Source organism: Aegilops tauschii, chromosome 6 (genome assembly GCF_002575655.3).
Source record: "Aegilops tauschii subsp. strangulata cultivar AL8/78 chromosome 6, Aet v6.0, whole genome shotgun sequence".
NCBI lineage: Eukaryota > Viridiplantae > Streptophyta > Magnoliopsida > Poales > Poaceae > Aegilops > Aegilops tauschii.
In genome coordinates this window covers 153,654,417-153,670,031 of record NC_053040.3, presented here as the reverse complement: position 1 = coordinate 153,670,031, position 15,615 = coordinate 153,654,417, and positions in this window count along the sequence as shown.

Here is a 15,615-nt window from a genome sequence, read left to right as displayed (position 1 = left end):
ATGTGAAAATAACACAGAAGTCGGGCGGTAGTCCTCCCGAAATCCCAAAATAAATACTGGGTGCCAAACGAGGGTCTGAATGACTCCTCGAGAGGAAACTGCAAGAATAATAATGCCGCAGTCGGGCGTCGGGCGACACCACATAAAGGGCTTATAACAGAAAATAAAAGACAGTGCGTGCCACAGTCGGACGTCTGAGCGACATCACATAAAGGGCTCATATTGAAAGTAAGAGACAAACATGCCACAGTCGGACGTCTGAGCGACATCACATAAAGGGCTCATATTGAAAGTAAGAGACAAACATGCCACAGTCGGACGTCTGAGCGACATCACATAAAGGGCTTATATTCATAACTTAGTAGCTCATGAATTTTAAATCATATCGAGAGAATAATCAGGCATGAGATAAACAACAGGGTTAGTCCATCCACAGGAATAACGTTCAGCCAAGTTTACTACTCAAGCTCACTTACCGGAAAGAAGAATATACCACGAGGTTATGACATAGACATGGATACGCTGATCACGTTACTTGACCATGGGTACGATGACTCGGAAGGATTTGACTCTGCAGAGTTTGTACTTTAACCACAGCCAACGGATTTCAGTAGTCACGGGGACTAGTTCCGTTTACGGTGTTTTGGAAGAAACACGTCTAACCAGTACACACCCATTCAACATTCCGAAGCCAGGGATCACCCTCGGCAACGTTCAAGAAAAACCTTGAGACGGGGAGGCTACAACCTCGCGTAGCATGGGATCAAATTTCTATACGCGCGCTCTAAGGGGTGCCCCCCTCTCGGTCCCAACCGGAAACACCCATGCCCCCTGACCGGATGACTGGCTTCAATCCAGGGCCATGGAACCATCATCCCGGCCCCTCTGTTTGGTGTGTACATGGAAAGAGGTTACCAACTTACTAAACCGCATTCTGGCAGAAAACAAGTGGTAGCACGGAAGGGGAAGAACGATAACGTGACTCCGTCCACGTTAACGTCGGAATTTATCAGACGACGCAAGGCTGACATGCTACAACAGTACCACCTTACTGCCCTTCATGTCACCACATGACTAGGCCATCTCTCATCAGAGATCACAGTAACTTTGGAACACACGGGTAGTTGCCTCACAAGCAACGAGATACTCACCGATACTCATATGGCACGCGCAACCTTTCACGCAAACATGCAAAACACCTATCATATCAAAGGTTCAAACATGCTTGCCTGGTTCGGAGAAGTCGGAGTCTAGCTCGGCGAAGTTCGCGGCTCCGTCACCTCTTCCAGAACCTAAGGTATAGCGAAGAAGCATACTAATGTGAAAACCAACGCGTGCATAAAAATTGTTCCAAATAAATCCCATAAAAAACTAGACAAAATTATAAGACTGTCAGAAAAAGAATCACTCAAAAATCACTTTTTATTAAAAAGTTATAAGGGTTTCTGTCCAGGGACTCATCTGTAATGAAACAGAGAAGTTCCAGGGGCTAAACTGAGAAAACAGAAAACGGTTCGAATAGAAACGCGCCAGCCCACAGAGAAAACGTACTCTGCCCGAAGGCGCCAACAGAAAACGCTTCGGGGGTGAAAGAAGAGAGGCTGACATGGGGGGTCCACATGTCAGGTTTGAAAAACCTCGCTGGCGCCCGAAGGCTGCGGAGGTCGCCGACGTCGAACCACGGCGAGTCAGGGAGATTGGAGTGTACCAAGAGTATCAGTGTGCCCTTCCGCGTCGGTGGGTGGTGGACTCGAGCGTCGGGGAGCACCACGTCGACGGCGACACTTTCTCCAGCGGACGGCGGCTCGGGCGATGGTGGGGAACTCCGGTGGTGTGCTGCAAACTTCGAATTGAAGCGCGGGTCAGAAGGAGGGATGTACTAGAGAGCTACTGGCAAGAGATGGGAGGCAGAGGTGCACGCACGGGAGCGAATCGAGCTGGATCCCGTGGCGGGTCGCGGCGGCCGGAGTCGAGGAAGGAGACTCCCTCGGGGCTCTTCCAGTGGCTAGGCAGGGTCTTGGTGGAGTGCAGAGGTGGTGTGGGTACTAGGTGGAGCTCGGGGCCTCTATTAATAGGCGGCTCGAGGGGGTGGCCGAGAAGGGGGTTGCTCCGGCGAGCAATTACGGCGAGGCAGCAGCTTGGCAAGGAGTTTAGGTGGCCAGGTAGCATCAGTGAGGTGTACTGGTGCCGTTCCCCTGCTAATCCTGGTCGGTCTTGGCGTAATGGCGCAGGTCCACGGTGGGGTGGCCGCACGGGCACGACGGCGGCAGAGAGCGCGCTCCGCGCCCAGCGGTTCACGACGAGGGTGGCAGCGCGCACTGGGGAGTGGAAGACCACGCGGCGATCTCCGGTGGCTTGGGCGGCGCTGGGTGGCGCCGTCTGCGCTGCGCCTCTCTCTGGCGGCCGCAAAGCCGCCGCTGGCGTCGGTCACGGGGCGGCGCACCTCCTCCAGCTCGTCGCCGACACCCGCAAGCATCCAGGCGCTCGTGCGGTGCAGAGGACAAGGGGGAGGGGACAGGAAACACGGGGCACTGGCGAGATCGACAACAGACACTGAAGAAAACGACAGTGATTCAGACACTGTTAACTGAATTTGACTGAACCTCATAGAAACAGTGTCCAGTAGGTGTTCGACGAAATGATTTGATATGAAGAAAAATTTTCCTGGGGCTGGGACCTGGTGAGGTGACCTCTCAATGCACCCAGAGGCTGCCTGATTTTTCTCAGAATTTTTGGAGAGGGATTTGAATGAATTTCATCAAATTTGGCAAATCTGGTCCAAACTTGCAGCAAGTATAGTTTGAAAAATTTGAACTGAAGACCAGTGGATCTTCATGGATCTTGGTTGAGGGTTCAAAGGACTAGGAAGGGAAATTGGTTTGGGGGCAAAAATCAAAACAGAAATGGTAGCTCCTTTGTAAATCTCCAAGAGCTAGAATAGAAGGCAGAAATTGTTTTGATAAGAAATAAATGGGAAAATTTTTATGGAGAGGTCCAACTTGCTGGATTTGAAGTAAATCATGATCCAAAGATGAGGAAAGGTTTATGAGAGTGGATTTGCACTAAGGTCATGGCAAGAGAGATTTGTTGAAAGGGGCAAAGAATCATTCCAAAAGCCATAGGGCATTTCAAAGGAATTTTCTAAAGGCATTTTTCCCAAGTGAAAAGCATTTTGGTTTGAGTCCAAAAAAAAGAAGAACCTCCAAGACCAAAACCAAGTCTTGGGTGAATCCAAATAAAACCCTTGCCAAAAAAAATATTTTGAAAGGGAGGGTTCTTTTGAAGGCAAAATTTTTTTAAAACACCTCCCTCAAGTCAAATAAATTTTTTGAAAAGGCCAAATAAAATTTTGGGTGTCACAACACCTACCCCCTTAGGAAAAATCTCGTCCTCGAGATTTCAGCTGATCCTCGAATAGATATGGATATTCTGCCTGGAGAAAATCTCCCCTTTCCCATGTAGCTTCATCCTCAGTGTGGTTGCTCCACTGAACTCTGAATTTTTTTGTTGTTTTCTGTCGGGTCCCTCTTTCAGACTCTTCCAATATCTTTACTGGCCGTTCTCTATAGGTGAGATCTGGTTGCACATCAATGCTCTCATGGGATACATGCTTTTCCGGGTTGTTCACACATTTTCTTAATTGCGAGACGTGGAATACGTCATGGACGTCTGACAGCTCCTTCGGTAGGTCTAGCTGGTAGGCTACCGTGCCTCTTCGTGCAATTATACAGAATGGTCCAATAAATCTCGGGGCTAGCTTCCCCTTAATTTTGAACCGTTGCAGGCCCCTCATAGGAGACACTCGTAGGTATACGGAATCACCGGGTTCAAAGCTGACCTCACGATGTTTTTTATCGTAGTAGCTCTTTTGTCGGCTCTGTGCTGTCTTGAGTCTGTCCCTGATCTGTTTAACTTTCTCCTCGGCCTCCTTGAGCATGTTTGGGCCGAAGATACGACTGTCACCTGTTTCTGACCAATTCAGTGGGGTACGGCACCTCCGTCCGTACAATGCTTCAAAGGGTGCCATTTGTAAGCTGGCTTGGTAACTGTTGTTGCAGGCAAACTCGGCATATGGCAAACTTTCCTCCCAACTGGATCCATAGGTGAGCACACAGGCTCTCAGCATGTCCTCTAGGATTTGGTTCACACGTTCCGTTTGTCCATCAGTCTGAGGGTGGTACGCTGTACTGAAAGCTAGCTGCGTGCCCAGAGCTTGTTGCAGGTGATCCCAAAATTTGGAGACAAATTGTGTGCCTCGGTCGGATATTATAGTCTTTGGGACTCCATGCAAACAAACTACACGTGAGAGATAAAGTTTGGCCAGCCTTTGTGTGGAGTAGGTAGTCTTCACGGGAATGAAATGAGCAACCTTGGTTAGTCGGTCTGTGATGACCCATATGGCGTCATTTCCGCGTTGTGATCGAGGTACTCCGACGATTAAGTCCATTCCTATTTCATCCCATTTCCATTCCGGTATCCTGTTTGGCTGGAGTAGCCCTGCTGGCTTTTGATGCTCGGCCTTGATGCGCTGACATGAATCGCAACAAGCAATAAATGTGGCTATATCCCTTTTCATACCGTGCCACCAAAATCTTTCCTGAATGTCCTTGTACATTTTGGTTCCTCCAGGGTGGATCGAGTATGGAGCGGTGTGGCTCTCGGTTAGGATTTGTTGCTTGAGTTCCTCAATGTTAGGTACGCAAAGTCTGTCTCCGTACCATAATATTCCTTCACTGTCTGTGACGAACTCTGAAGCCTTACCAAGGTTCATTTTCTTTCTTATACCGTCGATGCTGGGATGTCCCTGTTGAGCCTTCTTAATTTGTTCCACTAGGGTGGGTTGTATCTCCAGATTTGATATGGTGCCCTCAGAGACTAACACCATGTTGAGCCTAGCGAACTCTTGCTGAAACTCAGGCCTCAAGTTTTGGGGACCGTCGTTGTCCGGGCTGGGGTTTCGACTAAGGGCATCGGCCACTACATTTGCTTTCCCTGGATGGTAGTGAATACCGACATCATAGTCCTTGACCAATTCCAACCAGCGTCGTTGGCGTAAGTTTAGCTCTGGTTGAGTGAAAATATATTTAAGGCTCTTATGGTCCGTATATATTTCACAGCGATTTCCCAACAGAAAGTGCCTCCACTCCTTGAGTGCATGTATGACTGCTGCTAGCTCCAAGTCATGTGTTGGGTAATTTTCCTCATGTTTTCGCAGCTGCCTGGAGGCATACGCGACAACTTTGCCATCCTGCATTAGTACACACCCGAGACCCTTTCGGGATGCGTCACAATACACTTCAAAACTCTTGTGTATGTCTGGCACAGTTAAGACTGGTGCGGTTGTTAGTTTCTTCTTGAGTTCTTGGAAGCTTTTCTTGCATGCTTCCGTCCATATAAATTTCCTGTCTTTCTTGAGCAACTGTGTTATTGGTTTTGCCACAGTGGAGAATCCTTCAATGAATCTTCTGTAATATCCGGCCATTCCAAGGAAACTCCACACATCTGTCACGTTGGCGGGTGGCTTCCAGTCAAGTATGGCTTTGACTTTCTCTGGGTCTACGGCCACGCCTTCTTGGTTTAATATGTGGCCTAGGAAACCAACTTGTCTTAGCCAAAATTCACACTTGCTAAATTTGGCATGCAACTGATGTTTCCTCAATTCACCCAAGACAATTCTGAGATGCTCAGCATGCTCTTCTGGTGTCCTTGAATATACCAGAATATCGTCGATGAACACCACAACAAACTTGTCCATGAATTTCATGAACACTTTATTCATGAGGTGGACGAAATATGCGGGGGCGTTCGTTAGACCAAAAGGCATCACTGTGAATTCATATAATCCGTATCTGGAGGTGAATGCTGTTTTAGGGATATCTTCTGTCCATACTTTCAGTTGATGATATCCCGATCTCAAATCAATTTTTGAGAACACCTTGGCTTGTGCGAGCTGGTCGAACAAATCATTTATCCCTGGCATCGGATATTTGTTTTTGATGGTGACCATATTGAGAGCTCGATAGTCTATACACAGTCTTAGTGTCCCATCCTTTTTCTTGGCGAATAATACTGGCGAACCCCAAGGTGAGGAGCTGGCTCGAATAAAACCTTTGTCCAATAATTCCTTTATCTGCTTCTTCAACTCCACCAATTCTGAGGGTGCCATTCTATAAGGTTTCTTATAGATGGGAGCGGTGCCAGGTGCTAGTTCGATGCTGAACTCTATCTCTCGGTCTGGTGGCATGCCTGGTAGTTCTTCAGGAAATACGTCAGGGAACTCGCATACCACTGGCACTTTTCTCAGTTCTGAAATGTCCACTTTGTTCAGCTTTGGTTGCCGTGACCGTGGCCTTTCTTGAGCTGTAACCTTTATTGTCTTGCCGTGATGGTGAGTGAGAATCACGGTCCGATTGAAACAGTCAATGAATCCTTTGTTGGTGGTCAACCAGCCCATCCCTAAGATGACATCCAGTCCTTTATTTTCCAACACGATGAGATTTGCTTGGAACTGTAGTCCTTCGAATTCAATGATCACTCCTTGGCAGTAACTCCGAGCGATTTGCTTATTTCCGGGGGACTTGATGATCATAGATTTTTCCAAGGGAAGTATCGGAAAACCATGTTGCAAAACAAAACTCTTCGAAACGAACGAATGGGAAGCTCCAGAATCAAACAAAACCGTGGCAGGTACTGTGTTGACAGGGAACGTACCGAGCATGATGTCTGGGGCATTCTGCGCTTCTTTCCTGGTCACATGGTTCAGGTGACCCTTCCTGTGGTTGCTGTTGGGATTGAAATTGTTGCGCTTGGGGGCTGGATTGTTTCCACCATTGTTCGGCTTGGGGGCCGAGTTCCTCGGTTTTGGGCACTGTTTAGCATAGTGCCCTTCTTCTCCACAAGCATAGCATGTGACCCCTGGATGGTACGTGAACTCCTTGTCCCTGGCATGAAACTGTCTGACGGGCCTTAGATCAGTAGTCGTGGATTTCCTTGCTTCTGTCCTTGGAACCTCAGCCTTGCTTCGGTTGTTGCGAGCAAGGGTCGTCTTGTCCCTCTTCCGCTTACGGATATCTTCCAGACTACGGCGCTCATTCTCCAAGGTGATGGCCTTGTCAACCAGAGTTTTAAAATCCGGGAAAGTGTGTACAATCAGTTGGCATCTTAGCGCCGGTGCCAGGCCGTCCAGGAATTTTTCCATCTTCTTGTTCTCTGTCATGTGCTCGTCGTAGGCATAACGAGATAGCTGGGTAAACTGACCGTTGTATTCTGTCACTGACATGCCTCTTTGCTTGAGATCGTCAAATTCTCTCTTCTTGATTTTTATGATGCTCCTGGGGATGTGTGCCCCACGAAAGCCTTCCTGGAACTCTTCCCAGGTGATGTTGTGTTCACTGGGATGCATGTGTAGGAAGTTTTCCCACCATGCTGCAGCTGCTCCAGTAAGGTAGTGTGGTGCACACAGCACCTTCTCATGATCTGAACACTGAGCAATAATCAGCTTCCTTTCGATTTCACGAAGCCAATCATCGGCTTCTAGCGGCCTATCGGTGTGAGCAAACGTTGAAGGGCGAGTCTTCTGTAATTCAGATAACTTGGAATGTGGTTGATAGGGTTCACGGTGGTTTCCCATATTGATGACGTGATTCATCATCTCTTGGTGCTATTGCTGGCTTTGTTCGAAGAGACGACATACTTGAGACAGGGCTGCTTCGCTGTCCTGTTGACTGGACTGACCCTGAGTGAAGTTGTTGCTAGTCTGTGTCCCATAAACTTCTGCTGGCTGATTGGGCATGGAACGAGTCCACGGACGAGACATTTTTCCAGTCTGGGGTATTATTTTGCAAAACTCATAAGAAGAACTGTGTGGCACAAGGAAAATCTTGCAAAGGCAAAAATTTAAAAGACCTCAAGATTTTTCAAGAAAATAAACAATTTTGCATGGAGGCGAACTGCTTAACCCAAATCTTACACGCGAAAAGCAAACACACGATACAACACTCAGGATGTGCGTACACAATCCTGACATGTTATTTAGACTAGCATACTCCTCCGGAAAGCAGCAAACACACTAATACAAACTAGCGTACAGATAAAACACATCATACAAGCAGACATAACGCGTGGCTACTCGGCGCTCTCAGTCGGAGATGGTGACGATGTCCTTTCCCTTGCCGAGGGCAAGACTCAGCGGTGCAGGAGATTCAACCTCCACCTCCTCTCTAGCAGGTTCCTGGTGCGTAGCACTGCGCTGCGGTGATGGTGCGGGGGCGACAGGCGGCAGTGCGGGTGCGGCAGGCGGTGCAGGTCTGACTGGAGTAGGAGCGATGACTCTGTCGAATTCCTCAGTGGTAGGCAGACGGCGAGCAGTGTCCAAAACGGCTGGTGCATAAGAGGCTGAAGACGAGACGAATGTCAGAGGCGGTGCTGTGAGGAGAAGCTCCTTCCTGCTGGCAGGACCGCCCCGGACTAAGTCCATGCGGGCAGCCACAAGATCGTCCACGAGGTTGTCGAAAGACTCCTCCAGAGCCTTGAGATACTCCACAACCATCTCGATGGCTTCATCTCGCTCTCCCCGATGGCAGGCGAATGCATAGTGACAAGTGTACGGCACATGGCATGGGAGGTAGCGGTAGCGACGAGTCTTCATCATAGGAAGGATATCCCGAAGGCGAGCTATCGACTCACGGGTAGCCATCTGCATGGCATGCCTCTCCGTAGGCATGGCCCTTCCCACAAAACGGAAGTGGCGAGATGCAGAACGCCCTCCCTTGAATTGCACCACGGCTTGGTGCATAGACACGTCGTCGCTGAGCTTGTGCTGGTAAAGCGTGAACTCCGGACGAGTCGCTGGCCCGATCGCGAGCTTGGTGATGGAGACGAGGAGTTTGACAAACCCCTCGGGCACGTTAATGAACACTCGAGTCTCGCAGTTGCTGCCAGCCATCTACAAAAGTAGGCAAAAATTCTGAGTAGTCATGTCATAAATTTATGATGACCAACAGAAAATTTAGCTACATTTGCAAAATGCTGAAAAAGCACAAAAGACGCTAATAACCGATTAGCGATCGCACCTAGTGGCTTCCTACAGTCAGCCTGGCTCTGATACCAAGCTTGTCACGACCGGTTTTTCAATAAAATATTTATTGAGAGACCAATCCCCTTTACGGACCAGTAAAGAAGAATTCCTTCTCACTGATAGACAATATCTTGGTCACAGAAGAAAAATACCAGGAGTACTGAATATAATGCAAGGTTGAGCGGGGACTGCTCAACAATTTATTACATGCACGCCGATAAAACATGACGGCGGATAGGGTGGCATAGCTACTAACTCACGATAACAACGGTGGTGGAAATATCACAGCGGAGCGGGTGATATGACTCCTGCAAACTACAGCTCTTCGAGCGTCGGGGTGAAGCTCGAGGAGGTTTATTGCGGGTGGCGGAAGTGTATATACTACACGTGACCAATATCCAGGATCGCACAGGACTGACTGGGATTCCTCTAGGCGTCGGACTCACTACAAACTCTTCATCCAAGAGGTCGCCTTCGTCAACATCTGGCCAAATCAACAAGCCAGGTGAGTACTATGAAAGTACTCGCAAGACAGTTCGGACATAAGATATAACAAATGTAAACATGAAGCATATGAACAGATTAACAAGTGCGTTCAGACATAGAGACAATAATGCATGTGAAAATAACAGAGAAGTCGGGGGTAGTCCTCCCGAAATCCCAAAATAAATACTGGGTGCCAAACGAGGGTCTGAATGACTCCTCGAGAGGAAACTGCAAGAAAAATAATGCCGCAGTCAGGCGTCGGGCGACACCACATAAAGGGCTTATAACAGAAAATAAAAGACAGTGTGTGCCACAGTCGGACGTCTGAGCGACATCACATAAAGGGCTCATATTGAAAGTAAGAGACAAACATGCCACAGTCGGACGTCTGAGCGACATCACATAAAGGGCTCATATTGAAAGTAAGAGACAAACATGCCACAGTCGGACGTCTGAGCGACATCACATAAAGGGCTTATATTCATAACTTAGTAGCTCATGAATTTTAAATCATATCGAGAGAATAATCAGGCATGAGATAAACAACAGGGTTAGTCCATCCACAGGAATAACGTTCAGCCAAGTTTACTACTCAAGCTCACTGACCGGAAAGAAGAATATACCACGAGGTTATGACATAGACATGGATACGTTGATCACGTTACTTGACCATGGGTACGATGACTCGGAAGGATTTGACTCTGCAGAGTTTGTACTTTAACCACAGCCAACGGATTTCAGTAGTCACGGGGACTAGTTCCGTTTACGGTGTTTTGGAAGAAACACGTCTAACCAGTACACACCCATTCAACATTCCGAAGCCAGGGATCACCCTCGGCAACGTTCAAGAAAAACCTTGAGACGGGGAGGCTACAACCTCGCGTAGCATGGGATCAAATTTCTATACGCGCGCTCTAAGGGGTGCCCCCCTCTCGGTCCCAACCGGAAACACCCATGCCCCCTGACCGGATGACTGGCTTTAATCCAGGGCCATGGAACCATCATCCCGGCCCCTCTGTTTGGTGTGTACATGGAAAGAGGTTACCAACTTACTAAACCGCATTCTGGCAGAAAACAAGTGGTAGCACGGAAGGGGAAGAACGATAACGTGACTCCGTCCACGTTAACGTCGGAATTTATCAGACGACGCAAGGCTGGCATGCTACAACAGTACCACCTTACTGCCCTTCATGTCACCACATGACTAGGCCATCTCTCATCAGAGATCACAGTAACTTTGGAACACACGGGTAGTTGCCTCACAAGCAACGAGATACTCACCGATACTCATATGGCACGCGCAACCTTTCACGCAAACATGCAAAACACCTATCATATCAAAGGTTCAAACATGCTTGCCTGGTTCAGAGAAGTCGGAGTCTAGCTCGGCGAAGTTCACGGCTCCGTCACCTCTTCCGGAACCTACGGTATAGCGAAGAAGCATACTAACGTGAAAACCAACGCGTGCATAAAAATTGTTCCAAAAATTTTCCAAATAAATCCCATAAAAAACTAGACAAAATTATAAGACTGTCAGAAAAAGAATCACTCAAAAATCACTTTTTATTAAAAAGTTATAAGGGTTTCTGTCCAGGGACTCATCTGTAATGAAACAGAGAAGTTCCAGGGGCTAAACTGAGAAAACAGAAAACGGTTCGAATAGAAGCGCGCCAGCCCACAGAGAAAACGTACTCTGCCCGAAGGCGCCAACAGAAAACGCTTCGAGGGTGAAAGAAGAGAGGCTGACGTGGGGGGTCCACATGTCAGGTTTGAAAAACCTCGCCGGCGCCCGAAGGCTGTGGAGGTCGCCGGCGTCGAACCACGACGAGTCAGGGAGATCGGAGTGTACCAAGAGTATCAGTGTGCCCTTCCACGTCGGTGGGTGGTGGACTCGAGCGTCGGGGAGCACCACGTCGACGGCGACACTTTCTCCGGCGGACGGCGGCTCGGGCGATGGTGGGGAACTCCGGTGGTGTGCTGCAAACTTCGAATTGAAGCGCGGGTCAGAAGGAGGGATGTACTAGAGAGCTACTGGCAAGAGATGGGAGGCAGAGGTGCACGCACGGGAGCGAATCGAGCTGGATCCCGTGGCGGGTCGCGGCGGCCGGAGTCGAGGAAGGAGACTCCCTCGGGGCTGTTCCAGTGGCTAGGCAGGGTCTTGGTGGAGTGCAGAGGTGGTGTGGGTACTAGCTGGAGCTCGGGGCCTCTATTTATAGGCGGCTCGAGGGGGTGGCCGAGAACGGGGTTGCTCCGGCGAGCAATTACGACGAGGCAGCGGCTTGGCAAGGAGTTTAGGTGGCCAGGCAGCATCAGTGAGGTGTACTGGTGCCGTTCCCCTACTAATCCTGGTCGGTCTTGGCGTAATGGCGCCGGTCCACGGTGGGGTGGCCGCACGGGCACGACGGCGGCAGAGAGCGCGCTCCGCGCCCAGCGGTTCACGACGAGGGTGGCAGCGTGCACTGGGGAGTGGAAGACCACGCGGCGATCTCAGGTGGCTTGGGCGGCGCTGGGTGGCGCCGTCTGCGCTGCGCCTCGCTCTGGCGGCCGCAAAGCCGCCGCTGGCGTCGGTCACGGGGCGGTGCACCTCCTCCAGCTCGTCGCCGACGCCCGCAAGCATCCAGGCGCTTGTGCGGTGCAGAGGACAAGGGGGAGGGGACAGGAAACACGGCGACGCCGGGCACTGGCGAGATCGACAACAGACACTGAAGAAAACGACAGTGATTCAGACACTGTTAACTGAATTTGACTGAACCTCATAGAAACAGTGTCCAGTAGGTGTTCGACGAAATGATTTGGTATGAAGAAAATTTTTCCTGGGGCTGGGACTTGGTGAGGTGACCTCTCAATGCACCCAGAGGCTGCTTGATTTTTCTCAGAATTTTTGGAGAGGGATTTGAATGAATTTCATCAAATTTGGCAAATCTGGTCCAAACTTGCAGCAAGTATAGTTTGAAAAATTTGAACTGAAGACCAGTGGATCTTCATGGATCTTGGTTGAGGGTTCAATGGACTAGGAAGGGAAATTGGTTTGGGGGCAAAAATCAAAACAGAAATGGTAGCTCCTTTGTAAATCTCCAAGAGCTAGAATAGAAGGCAGAAATTGTTTTGATAAGAAATAAATGGGAAAATTTTTATGGAGAGGTCCAACTTGCTGGATTTGAAGTAAATCATGATCCAAAGATGAGGAAAGGTTTATGAGAGTGGATTTGCACTAAGGTCATGGCAAGAGAGATTTGTTGAAAGGGGCACAAAATCATTCCAAAAGCCATAGGGCATTTTCAAAGGAATTTTCAAAAGGCATTTTTCCCAAGTGAAAAGCATTTTGGTTTGAGTCCAAAAAAAAAGAAGAACCTCCAAGACCAAAACCAAGTCTTGGGTGAATCCAAATAAAACCCTTGCCAAAAAAATATTTTGAAAGGGAGGGTTCTTTTGAAGACAAAAAAATTTAAAACACCTCCCTCAAGTCAAATAATTTTTTTGAAAAGGCCAAATAAAATTTTGGGTGTCACAGTTATCAAGGTGTGGTTGAATTGACAACTCAACTGCTAATACTTGAGAATATTCTTGGGCTCCCCTTGTGTCGAATAAATAAATTTGGGTTGAATACTCTACCCTCGAAAACTGTTGCGATCCCCTATACTTGTGGGTTATCAGCTATCGATGGTTGGTATGAACAAATCGATGAGAGGGTGAGATCTCGCACTGTTTGCACTCCTTTGGCCTCAAGGTGCTCGATCAGCTCCTGATCTGTGGGATCAAACTTGACACCAGCCGGCAGCACCGGCCAATCCTTCTTCGACTTGCATCGGTTAATTCCAGTTATATGGTACTCAATGTATGATCAATCGACTGTTTTAAGTGAATGATGAAAGATTTCGACAGATAAGTGGTACTCCAAATCTGAAGTCTAGAATACCCGAACACGCCGCCGGGATTCTTGTGTCACCTCACGCGCAGCGTGTTGTCACGTCAATTAAATGTGTGGACATGATGAATAATTTGACCGACGTATACTAGTACTGCTACTGTACTACTTACTAGTCGTATTTAGTGTCACATTTTAACCATAGGTTTAACTAACAAGTACGCACTTGAAGCCTAAGTGATATATATATATATATATACTGCACAACATCTCCATCATCATTATCAGTACATCCTGCGCAGGTGAGTTAGGATGCACTTGATCCCATAAAGGTATCTATCCTTCAAACCAGAGGAGTGCTTCAAACTAACAACAGTACATAATATCCAACAAAAGAGGGTCGTGCTACAGCAGCAGAATACATGGCTCAGTCTAGATATCAGTACGAATCAAGTTGTGCATATTTGCTGTTGGCATGTACCACATCGCCGCATGTCGGGTTTGCAAAAGCCATCCATCGCATGGAAGTTTGATGCCTTTCACACCCTGAAGATTATCTGGCAACAAGCTGTGTCGACGAATCTCTGGATATGGTGATTCATGAAACCCATGGTATGATGTGTAAACACAGTCCCCCCTGGCGAATGGAAGTTGCATAGCACGGTAATCATCGCCGGTGATATGATCGATGATTGGTTGGATGATCGGATAATTGAGCCCGAGGAACATGGAGTGGTTGCCGAGGCTATAAACCCGCCTCCAGTTGAATACGCCTGGCCCAACGGAGCTAGGATCTTTCTCAAACACGAAGCAGCCATAGCCATCAATGTCACGAATGCCCCAGGCATTGTACTACATGTGTTTTGATGAAATGGTTTGGTCAATTTGGTACGTGCAAATGAGCATCAAATGACCACCTTCAGCTGAACGAGCGATAAACCACCACCCATCGGCTGGTATGATTCCAGGTCCTGGAATCATGAAGGCCAACGCATTTGCGTCTGCTGCAACAATTCAAATTGGAGACCAAAAGGAAAAAAAAACAATCATGTTCAGAGTATGTGTGGAATTAAGATTATTATAACAGTGACACATATCATAGACAGAGAATTGCAATGTCGTGGTCATAATCATACCACAAGTTAAAAAAAAGCCAATGGCTTTCATATTCTAGCAATATATCATGGTTCAAACATCATGTAACAATGACATGAAAATAGATATGACAGGGCCTACTCATATTCTACCATAGCACTTACTACAGTTATCATATCAACTCTAAGCAATAACATGCGTTGTTATAAAAATCCTGGAAATGAGAGTAGCATATAGCAATCATGAGGTTATACTCATAATATCTATTCTAACAATCATTAGATACCAATTGTTCTCATATCAACTCTAACAATAACATGTGTGGTCATAAAAATCTAGGAAATGAGAGGAACATATAGCAATGATGTGGTTATAGACATACTATATATTCTAAATTTGTAACAATGAACAGGCAATCATATTCTTAAGGTAAAGATGAGATGAGATAGAACAATTACACGACGATAGATTCCACCAGTATAGGCAGCCAATCTGTGCGTCGACCGCATAAACGATGCCATCATGCACTATAGCATCAGACAGAAGTGTTGGGTGAAGAGGATCGACGATGAGCCATAACCATGTATGGCGACCGGATTCCAGATAGACTAATCCCATGTTGAACACGGCAATGAGCTTGTAATCCATGTAGTCTTCTGATGGTGTGGGCACTTTGCAGATTACAACCTTCAACAAATAGAGGTCGAGCCAAAAGCTCGACGTGTCTCGTGCGTAGTAGGCAGGAGTGTCCGGCGGGCCGCGAGGATCGATGGCGGCGGTATCCAAAGATGGAAGGGTGATCTCGCTGGGTGTAGATATCCACGAGACGCCACGGACTACCGGATTGGTGGATGATGACGATCCAGTTGGCCTTCATGCCCGCCCAGTAGTGGCCGCGCATGAAGGACAGGTGGACGGGTAGTGGTAGCATGTCGAGGGGCACCACGGCAACCTCCGTAGGATCGTCAAGTCGGTGTCTGGGCCACCTGCGAGGATCAGGCATCAGCAAGCAGGGTGTCTTGAAAAGAGCCGGTCGGTTGCAGACGAGTAGACGGTACAAAGACACCGAACATGCGACCAGATGGACGGTGCT